The sequence below is a fragment of the Triticum dicoccoides genome, chromosome 3A (assembly GCF_002162155.2).
Source record: "Triticum dicoccoides isolate Atlit2015 ecotype Zavitan chromosome 3A, WEW_v2.0, whole genome shotgun sequence".
Taxonomy (NCBI): Eukaryota; Viridiplantae; Streptophyta; class Magnoliopsida; order Poales; family Poaceae; genus Triticum; species Triticum dicoccoides.
In genome coordinates, this window is record NC_041384.1 from 261015379 (window position 1) to 261027529 (window position 12151).

The window sequence follows — 12151 nt, forward strand, 5'->3', positions numbered from 1 at the left end:
CGCTACCGGCATCTCAAACCGATGCTGCCGCAACCACAGCGTCAACCACATCTATATTCTACTCGGATGCAGTTAGGTAACCCACCAATCTCTATCACGGCTCCGGCCTGATTGCTTAAATGCCGCCTTCGAAACATCTTCATGCCTCCAAATCCCCACCTCCAGGAGCTGATGGCGGTCCATGGGGCGATTGCCGTTGTGCATGTTGACCCGGAGGAACACCTCGCCTCCTCGGCCACCGACAAGGTGCAGGCTCTGGCCCAGATGAAGTGCCCCAATGACTACCCCCAGGACTTAACATGTTAGATCTGACAAGCTAAATCTTACCAATACCAGTTACAATGGCTATGATTTGTACGGTTGATGTATTAAGCATGTTTGTGCCATGTTTATTTCAGTACTACACACTGTGTGATGTTCAAATATTACCATGTCCATCTCAATTTCACCAATACCAGCAACAAACTTAGAATACATGACTCAGGATATCACTAGAGGTGCTGCCCATTTGCTATTTTTAGTGGTTGCTAACCATATTGTACTTAACATGCATGTCCATGTACTTACGTAGGGTCATAACGACCAATGATGTTGTTTGCCATCGAGGTTAGCTGCATCCCATGTCCTGCAGTATTTCACATCATTTGTGCAATTGCATTTTAACTTCTACCATTTACTCGTTGCCTGTAGTTACACATGTCAGTGGCACTGATCCATGCTTCGACCCGTAGGAACAGCTCGCCTCCGCCGTCGCTGACTTTGGGCGGGCTCTGGCCAAGATGAAGTGCCCCAGCAACTATCTCTCAGGACTTACCAAGTATGTACTCAGCAGTTCAATCCTACCAATACAAGTTGCAATTAATGGCTATGTTCTGTACGGTCGATGTATTAAGCATGTTCTAGTAAATATGCCCAACACGTTTTAGCTACTTTCCCTACCTTTTTATTAACATCTGGGCCATTCTCTGCTCAGGCAGAACCTGCCTTGTGATGTTTAACTATGCCAATTGCATTTTTATCAGTATCAGTTTCAATGGCTATTAAGCCTATTGCAATTAATAGTTGAATCCATTTTTAAACAGTTGTATTTGAATGGCTACAAACTTACAAAACATGACTTAGGATGTTGTTAAGCCTGTTGCAATTAATAGTTGTATCCATTTTTAATCCGTCCCTTTGCTACCATGCTACTCTCAGCAATGAAGATATACTAGAGATGTTGCCCATTTGCTATTTTTGGTAGATGCTGACCCTATTGTACTTCACATTCCTATACATGTACTTACGCAGGGTCATACGGCCGATGATGTTGTTTGCCATCGAGGATAGTTGCATCCCATGCCTTATAGTATTCCACATCATTTGTGCAATTGCAGTTTAACTTCTACCATTTACTGGTTGCCTGTAGGTACACATGTCAGTGGCACTGATCCACGCTTCGACCCGGAGGAACAGCTCGCCTACGCCGCCACTGACTTTGGGCGGACTCTGGCCATGATGAAGTGCCCCAGCAACTACCTGTGAGGACTTACCAAGTATGTACTCACCAGTTTAACTGTACCAATGCTAGTTGCAATTAATGGCTATGTTTTGTACAGTTGGTGTATTAAGCATTTTGTAGTAAACATGCCTACCACATTTTAGCTATTTTCCCTACCTTTTTATAGACAACTGGGCCATTATCTGCTCTGGCAGCACCCGCCTTGTGATGTTTAACTTTGTCAATTGCATTTTTATTAGTACCGGTTTCAATGGCCATTAAGCATGTTGCAATTAACATCTGTATCCATTTTTAAAGAGTTGTATTTCCATGGCTACAAACTTACAGAACATGAATTAGGATGATGTTAAGCCTGTTGCAATTAACAGTTGTATCCATTTTTTAATCCATCCCTTTGCTACCGTGCTACACTTCCGCAATGAAGATATCACTACAGATGCTGCCGCCTTATTACCATTTGCTATTTTTGGTGGATGTTAACCTTGTTGTAGTTAACGTTGGCTTTCCATGTACTTACACAGGGCTACAGTGGGTGATGTTGTTGTTTGCCATCGAGGTTAGCTGCATCCCATGACTTGTACACCATCTATTCCTAAATGTAAGTATTTTTAAAGATTCCAATATAGACAACATAAGGAGCAAAATGAGTGAATCTTGATTCTAATGTAAACTATATCTATAATTCTATATACTTCCGTATGTAGTTCATATTGAAATCTATAAAAAATACTTGTACTTAGGAACATAGGTAGTTGTATTTTACATCATTTGTGCAATCTCAATTTAGCTTCTAACATTTACTGGTTGCTTGTAGGTACATATATGAGCGGTACTGATCCACGCTTCAATCCCTTTTGCGTATGGGGCAATGAGATATTCATGAACAAGCATCAAGTGAGAAACTAAGAAAGATTGTTAGGCGAAAGAAACGGGTGATTGGAATTAAGCTCCTTATTTACACTTTGTCCAAGACAATAGTGAACTTTAGGATGGTAAGTAATGTGTTTCTTTTTATCCCAACCCACAACAAGTTACTCTATTAGACCTTAGTATCTGATATTTTTCTCTTTTCAGTGGTTTCCGAAGCTATTTACTGATGATTACCTTGCAAACTACATGACCAGAGTGGAGGCAACTAAGTTTAAAGTATATAATTCATTTTACCATGATAATGCTCTAGAAGTCTTCCTCAAGGCGGTGAAGGATGGGCGGGCGACCGTCACAAGGGGTTGGACAAACGCGGTTCGTGCCTATGGCAAGCAGGAAGGCACATTATGGGCATTCCACTTCTTCAACACCATCAGTAGTCAAAATGATTTACACTTGTCTCTTCACCTTTACCGCCTTCAAATATTGTGGTTCATCATACTTAATTGTTGTCTAATCCTATAATTAATGAACATATTGTATTGGCAATTTTATTTATGGATTCGTTGTTGAACCATTGTCCTGAGTATTTGGTGGCTGTTCTGAAACCCCCCAGCTCCTAGAAATTCTGAGAGTTGTGGAGCTGGTAAACATGTGCTCCACAAATTTCAACTAGGACTCCACCAGCTCCGAGAGTGGAGCTGTAAAGTGGAGTACCTCCAAACAGGGCCTTGAATTGCACGTTTCATATTTCAATATTTCCAATTCGAATAATAAATTATAGGCAAAAATAAAAATATATAGGAGCTAATAAAATAGTGTGCACACGGTTAGAAAGAAAACAACGTGTGCGATGTAAAAAGAGAAAGACTGTCATGGAACTTTGCAAATGGTTCTGGCAGTAAAAGCGCTTGTGATGGATAGCCCAATGCCACACAGTTTTCTTCATCAAATCGTGTGTGATGTAGTTGATAAAAGCAAACAGTTAACCGAGGCAGAGCGGGTGTGATAGTTACACCTTTCACACACGAGCCTATACATAAAACTGTATGGGATGTACACACGAACGGAAACGATTAGCGGGGACTGGTTGTGTGGGATTTACTTGTGACCGGAAACAATTTTGCCTATATATTTGTATTTTTAGCTCTACTATACGTATTACCGTATTTGAGCGCTCGCCAGTTGCACACGACCTCATTTTGCCAAGTGTGTGTGCTAGGAGGGCATATCCCCGACAGTTTCTGAGTCGTGTGGGAAGGACCCCCTATCACCCACACTCACTTGTCGACGATTCCAAATGCCGTCGCGGAAAGGGGTTAAAAACTGTTTGTATAGCACCTCGTTGTACCTGTGCCGAAAATGCATTTTTCGGGGTTGAGCTTCAGGTTAATGACGCATAAGATGGCAAACATTTCTTCCAGGTCTTCGATTACAGTTCTTGCTTCACGCGACTTGACCACAATGTCATATACATAAGCCTCTGCGTTCCTTCCCAACTGCGGCCCCAACGTAATGCGCATCAACCGCTGGAAGGTGGCCCCTGCGCTTCTCAAGCCGAAAGGCATGCGGGTATAGCAGAACACACGACACAGGGAGAAAAAGTCCATATTATCGATGTCCCCCTTCGCCATCTTGATCTGATGGTAGCTGGAGAAAGCATCAAAGAAACACAGCAGGTCGCACTCGGTGGTGGAGTGCATGATTTGGTCAATGCGCGGGAGCAGAAAGGGATCCTCGGGGCAGGTCTTGTTGAGTCTCATGAAGTCAATGCACATGCGGTCCTTTCCGCCTTTCGTGGGAACGATGACCGGGTTGGTGAGCCACTCGGGATGACGCACCTCCCGAATGACCCTAGCTTCATGCAGCTTGTGCACCTCTTGGATGATGAATGCCTGATTCATTGGCGCTTGGCACCGCACCTTCTGCTTGATGGGATGAGCGTTGGGACACACCACCAAATGGTGCTCGATTACTTCCCTTGGGACGCTGGTCAAATCAGATGCCTTCCTGGTTAACATGTCCTTGTTTGCTCGGAAGAAAGCGATGGGCACACACTCTTGCTTAGGGGGGAAGGTCAGCGCCAATGGTGAAGTTAGGTCCTGCACCGCTACCGTCAATTGATACCTTCTTTGTCTTGGCACGGTCTTGGGAGAACAACAACTTCTTTCTTGCTAGACCGACCTTCGGAGGCTCGAACCCACCTTCAGGGCCCAGGCACGAGGCTGCCATAGCCCTGTATGCGTGCTGGAGGGCTCGAACCTCGTCTTCCCTATCCCCGATGACTCTAATGACGCCGCCGCTGCCCAGCATCTTAATGATGTTGTAGCGGGGTGGGTTACCGCATGAATTTGGCAAGCGCGGGGTACCCCAGGATGGAATTGTATGGGAGCCCAATGTGAGCCATGTCGATGTCGATGAGCTTGGTGTGGTAGTTATCGTGAGTCCCGAAGGTGACTGGGAGGCGCACCTGTCCTAGGGGAGTAGTGGAACCGTCAGTCACCCCCGATAAGGGTTTGGTGGGCCTGAGCTGATCATAAGGCGCTTTAAGTGTCTCGAAGGTCTAAGGACGTTGAGGCCGGTGCCACCGTGGATGAGGGTCTTGGTGACACAGACGTTGCTGATGGTGGGTGTGCATAACATGGGGAGCACGTCGGTGGTGGCCATAGACTTCTGGGGGTCCCGAAAGTTGAAAATGATGGAACACTCAGGCCGCTCGCGAGGTATGCGTGAAGAAGTCCACCAAACTACACCCCGCTACTCACTGCCTCATGGCGGTGCTCTGACATGCTCGTGTGCAACCTCTTGAGCACTGCGTTAGTTTTCCCTTGAAGAGGAAAGGGTGATGCAGTAGAGCAGCATAAGTATTTCCCTCAGTTTTTGAGAACCAAGGTATCAATCCAGTAGGAGGCCACGCACGAGTCCCTCGAACCTACACAAACAAATAAACTCCTCGCAACCAACACGATAAAGGGGTTGTCAATCCCTTCACGGTCACCTACGAGAGTGAGATCTAATATATATGATAAGATAATATTTTTGGTATTTTTATGATAAAGAGAAATAAATATGCAAGTAAAATAATTGGCAAAGGAAATAACTAAGTACTGGAAGATGAATATGATGAAAAATAGACCTGGAGCCATAGGTTTCACTAGAGGCTTCTCTCGATGAAAGTGTAACTATCCCTAGGTGGTTTTGGTAATTCATAACAACATATAGCTCATTGAGCTAATGCTATTCCAAGATGATTATTTCAGGAAAGCTCAATGATTGGCATGGCATGGATGTGAAAGTGGAACCCTCAAAATGCTAAGGACAAAGGATTGGCTCAAGCTCAAAAGCTCAAGACTCTTCATTTTATATTTTAGTGATCCAAGATCACATTGAGTCTTTAGGAAAAGCCAATACTATCAAGGAGGGATGAGGTGTTGCTTAATGAGCCTCTTGCTTCATGTGCTTAGTGATATGCTCCAAAACCCTCAACTACTTTCCCATATCCACATATGACCTAAACCCTAAGCCAAACTCGGTCCTACCGATTCTTTCTATCCGGCGCCACCGAGTTTCATTTGTCATAAGCCACTGCCAAACCCTAGCAATTCGGTTCTACCGATAGGGATCTCGGTCTCACCGAGAAGGGATTGCAAACTCTCTGTTTCCCTTTTGTAACTTTTTGGTCTCACCGAAAGAGCGAATCTGTCCCACCGAGATTGCAATGTAAATTCAGTGTTTCCTTTTTGTAACTTTTCGGCCTCACCGAAAGAGCAAATCGGTCCCACCGAGTTTGCCTGACCAACTCTCTGGTTAGATGATTACCAAAATCGGTCTCACCGAGTTTGTGTAATCGGTCTCACCGAGATTACGTTATGCCCAAACCCTAACCATATCGGTCCTACCGAGTTGCATGTCAGTCCCACCGAAAATCTCTAACGGTCACTAGGTTTACCTTTTCGGTCCGACCGACTTTTTTGATTCGGTCCCACTGAGATTGGAAAACTGTGTGTAATGGTTGGATTTTGTGTGGAGGCTATATATACCCCTCCACCTCCTCTTCATTCGTGGAGAGAGCCATCAGAACACATACACAATTCCAACTCATATGTTCTGAGAGAGAACCACCTACTCATGTGTTGAGACCAAGATATTCCATTCCTACCATATGAATCTTGATCTCTAGCCTTCCCCAAGTTGATTTCCACTCAAATCTTCTTTCCACAAAATCCAAATCCTATGAGAGAGAGTTGAGTGTTGGGGAGACTATCATTTGAAGCACAAGAGCAAGGAGTTCATCATCAACACACCATTTGTTACTTCTTGGAGAGTGGTGTCTCCTAGATTGGCTAGGTGTTACTTGGGAGCCTCCGACAAGATTGTGGAGTTGAACCAAGGAGTTTGTAAGGGCAAGGAGATCGCCTACTTCGTGAAGGTCTACCGCTAGTGAGGCAAGTCCTTCGTGGGCGATGGCCATGGTGGGATAGACAAGGTTGCTTCTTCGTGGACCCTTTGTGGGTGGTTGCTTCTTCGTGGACCCTTCATGGGTGGAGCCCTTCGTGGACTCACGCAACCATTACCCTTTGTGGGTGGAGCCCTCCGTGGACTCGCGCAACCGTTACCCTTCGTGGGTTGAAGTCTCCATCAACGTGGATGTAGGATAGCACCACCTATCCAAACCACGGGAAAAACATCCGTGTCTCCAATTACGTTTGAATTATCCAAACCCTTCCCTTTACATTCTTGCAAGTTGCATGCTTTACTTTCTGCTGCCAATATACTCTTTGCATGCTTGCTTGAATTGTGTGATGATTGCTTGACTTGTCCTACAATAGCTAAAATCTGCCAAGAACAAAAATTGGGAAAAGGTTAAGTTTTTATTTGGTCAAGTAGTCTAATCACCCCCCTCTAGACATACTTTCGATCCTACAAGTGGTATCAGAGCTTTGGTCTCCATTTGCTTTGATCTCCATAGCTTTTGGTGGTCATAGCCTTGGTTTCACAACCTAGGAGAGTATGGCGTCTAGCGAGGGAAATTATCACCGTAGAGGTCCTTACTTTGATGGTACTAATTTTGCTAGTTGGAAGCATAAAATGAAAATGCATATTCTTGGACATAACCCCGCCGTTTGGGCTATTGTGTGTGTTGGTTTGCAAGGTGAATTCTTTGATGGGAAAGAACCAAACCGTGAAGCTACCGCGGATGAGTTGAAGATGTTGCAATACAATGCTCAGGCTTGTGATATTCTCTTCAACGGATTGTGCCCCGAAGAATTCAACAAAATCAGCCGTCTTGAGAATGCAAAGGAAATTTGGGACACTTTTATTGATATGCACGAAGGTACCGACTCCGTCAAGGAATCCAAGTTGGATGTGCTTCAAAGTTAACTTGACAAGTTCAAAATGAAGGATGGTGAAGGTGTCACTAAAATGTACACTAGGCTTGCTCTCATCACAAATGAGATTGCCGGCTTAGGAAGTGAAGAGATGACCGATAGATTCATCATCAAGAAGATTCTAAGAGCCTTGGATGGAAAATATGATAACGTGTGCACATTGATCCAAATGATGCCCAATTACAAAGATCTCAAGCCAACGGAGGTGATTGGAAGAATAGTTGCTCATGAGATGTCACTTAAGGATAAAGAGGAACTTCACAACAAATCAAGTGGTGCCTACAAAGCCTCATGTGAAGCCCCTACATCATCAAGTGAGAAACAAAACTTCAATGAAGAACTGAGCTTAATAGTGAAGAACTTCAACAAGTTCTACAAGAGTAGAAGAAAAAATAGAAGCTTCAAGTCAAGGTCCTAAAATGACAAAAGATCTTCTAGTCGAGAGCGAAACTGCTATAGTTGTGGAAGACCCGGACACTATTCCAATGAGTGTACGGCTCCCTACAAGAGAAGAGAAGATTCTCCAAAAAGAAGAAGCAAAGAATCACCACCAAGAGAGAGAAGGAGTAGAGATGATCGTTATGAACGAAGATACTCACGGAGAAGCAAGGATTCGGAAAGGAAGGAAAAATCATCAAGGAGCTACACAAAACGAAGACATCAAGCTCAGGTTGGTGATTGGGTATCCGGCTCCGACTCTGACAGCCACTCCGAGAGAAGTTATCACTCCGACTCCGAAGATACTCAAGATGAAGGTGTTGCCGGTCTAGCACTTGTGTCAACCAACTCCTACGACATATTTGACTCACCAAATGAAGGAATTGGAAGATGCTTCATGGCCAAAGGTCCTAAGGTAACACACCCCGAGTATGTTGATTTCAATAGTGATGAAGATGACTTGTTAGGTGATGATTTGCTTGTTGACAACTCTAGTGATGAATACTATGATGAAACGTTAATTAATCATGATAATCAAGATAAAACGAATGACAATGATAAGGAGAATATTGAGGCTCTAACTAAAGAACTAAACACTCTTCGAAGATCATTGAGAACTTTTAAGAGCTCATGAGAAATTACGCTTTGAAAAGCTCAATCTTGAGCAAGAGCATGAGTTCTTAAAAGCAATCAATGATGATCTCCGCAAGAAAAGTTCTTCTTACATTGCCAAGCGTTTACTCTTATCCACTTACATGCCTCAAGTCAAGTCTAGTAACAACAACAAGAAAGATTCTTCCTCTAGCAGTAACAATGATCATGCTAAATCCAATATTGTTGCTTCTAGTAGTTCTCTTGATTCCACTAATGATTCTCTTAGCCAAGTTACACTTGAGCAAGAAAATAGCTTATTGAAGGGAATTATAGAGAAAGGAGTGTACAAAAGCCTTGCCGGGAGTAAGCAATTCGAGGAAATTGTGCACAAGCAAGGAACGCACCGGAAGAATCAAGGTGTTGGTTTTGAACAAAAATTCAATGCCAATGGAGTTGAGTGGGAAGAAGATCAATACCCCAAGACAAAGTTTGTTCCTCAACAAGAGAAGTATGATACTTCTTTCAAGGGGACACAAGCTCAAGATGACCTTCCACCACAAGACTACAACCAAAAAGGCAAGGACAAGCTTCAAGAGGAAATTGATGCATTTGAAGAAGCTCCTAAGACCTTAGTCAAGTGGATTCCCAAGGCTACTTCATGTTCCACTTCATCGAGTACGACTACAACTCCAAGGATTCCCATCAAGATGGTGTGGATCCAAAAGAAGAAGAACTAGAGAGTTCTTGAGGGTGACTGCGCCAACATACTTCACTCTTATCATTTTGGCAAGAACAAGTGCAATCAACTTCCACATCTTGCACTAGTTCAAGGAGTCACAAACCCTCTTGTTGGTAAGATAAGGGACAAGGTAACCTAAAAGTTTTCATGGACATCATCTTGTGTGTGCATCACTCTATGTCTATGGATATCCTTGTTTGTTCCTTGTGGGACTAACCCATGTAGGTATTGAAAGTGCAATTCACTCAAATGGATAGCTCCAAGTGATCTACATCAACATTGAGCATCCACATCTTCAACATCTACATGAAGTCATCATCGACAAAACCCGAGGTTAGTTCATCCCTCTAAGGGGGGATATCACATCTAGGGGGAGCTTTACTCTAAGACTTGAGCTAAAGCAACTCTAAAGATGTGAACACAACAATGCTTTATGTAAAAGTGGTAACCCCACTTGAGCTTAAACGATGAGTATGACCTATGATCAAGTGTTCTCACTTGACTCCTAAGTCAATATACTCATATATAGATGACCTTGTCATCGCAAATTGCTTGATAGATGCTAGAATTGGTTGTGCATGCCTTGTCACATATTTCATTTGCCATCTTATTGTGTGAGCATGCTGGTTGCATATTTTACTCATTCCAGGACATCCACTTGTTGTTTTGATTGTTTGGTTTTATTTCCTTTTGCCAAGTGGATGGACAAGAATGCCTAAGAACCTCCTCTAGCTATCTATGCTTTTCTCGTCTCAAACTCTATTCATGCTACATCACAAAATTTGATCAAGTCAGATTCGAACCACTCTGTGTGAGGAGCGCTCGGAGTCCCCGATTCGTCATAGACTTAAACTTCCAAAACCTCTTTATGATTCTCGGTCCGACCGATACCCCACTTCCGGTCCTACCGAGATCATTAAGTTGATCTAGGTTTTCGATCTTGGTGCAACCGATTTGAACCATTCAGTCACACCGAGTTGCAACAACTGTATACAGTTTTGCATCTTGGTGCCACCGAGTTGTTCCACTTGGTCACACCGACAGGGTCGGGCTATATATAGTCACGGGCAAAAATTTGGAAATTTCTTCGAACCCCTTCGCCCGTGCGATAGCCTGCTCTGCCAACTTGGTCTCCGGATCGTCTCCTCGCCGCCAGCCGCCTCCAGTCGCTTGTCTCCGTCGCTGTCAATGGAAATTCAACCCCGCCGTTGCCGCCGTAGCGAGTCTCCGCCGAACTAGGGTATGGACTCGATCTTTGTGCTATTCCCCAATCCGATTCTTAGCACATTGTGATCATCATGATTCTTGCCACGTTTGTTAAACTTCTATCCAGTCAATGAACTCGTAGATTAGGTTTAATTCGTAAATTTTAGGGTTAGGTTTCCACCGAAACCATCTCGGACCCACCGAGTTGAAAAACTCGGTCCCACCGATTTGGCTTATGCCATTGCACAAGTGAGACTCGGTCTGACTGAGAATTACTTATCGGTGTGACCGATTTTGGAACTCTGTGAAACCCTAGCAGTATCGGTGCCACCGAACTGTGACTCGGTCTGACCGAGTTCACTAGTTTAGGTGCCAAAACTGCTTCGGTATCACCGAGTTTAGAAATCGGTAGATCCGAGATGCTTTCAGTGGGAAACTAAAACTAAGTTTTTGAAATATTCTTTTGCAAAATCTCTACACTTTGTGATGCTTGTCCACTCTATCTCATCTATAACCTATTCACAGGGTCAGCAGTCAGAGCTTGCATCATGTCAGACCAAAGTGATAGCCAGAACTTGTCAGAGCAGCAAGTGCAGATGAGTGAGGGCACTAGTCCCTCAAGTTCCTCAGATGATGGCAGCAGGAGCACCCCTAGCAATCTCCCTAAAGCTGCCACAAGACAGAGAAGGAAGAGAACCTTAGACTCAGAAGATGAGGATTATGTGGCAGAAGAGGAAGCAACTTCCATGAGAGTTGAGCCAGCACAGGGCATAAAACCAGGGATGAAGATCAAAAGGCCAGCAGGCAGGCAGCCTATGTCAAAGGCCAGAGCTTCAACTGAGAAGCCCACTCCCATTGAGCCAGTTGCTGCTGAAGGCAAGAAGAGGAAAGAAAGGGTGAAGAAAACTGTAGCCAGAGTGCTTGGCAAGGCTTCCATCATGGAAGATGAGGAGGAAGAAGAAGAGGTAGCTGCACCAGCACCTAAGGCACCCAAGCTGATGGGTGATGCCATAAGAACAGGGGCAGCTGCTTCCAAGGCCAAGCCAGCTCCAAAGCCAAAGCCAAAGAGGAACACAAGAAGCATCCCAGCTACTGAGAAGAACAAGGCCCAGTGCCTGAAGCAGCAGAAGAAGAAGAAGAGAATGTTCTTAGAAAGCTCAAGCCCAAGATCCCAGACCACAACGATGCTCATCCTGTGGCTGAGGATATGAAACTCAGGAGAGATTCAGGGCTCCGGAAGTGGAGAGAAGCAGACCTGTATGCTTCAAGGAGAAGGACTGCAGTTGACTACATGTTTCACACCAAGGAGCAGCAAGACTTTTATGAGACAGTGCTGCTAGACAAGAAGCCAATTGTCTGTGATATGAGATGGGTTGATTGGCAATACATCAAGGACAACGAAGAGTACTACCCTGG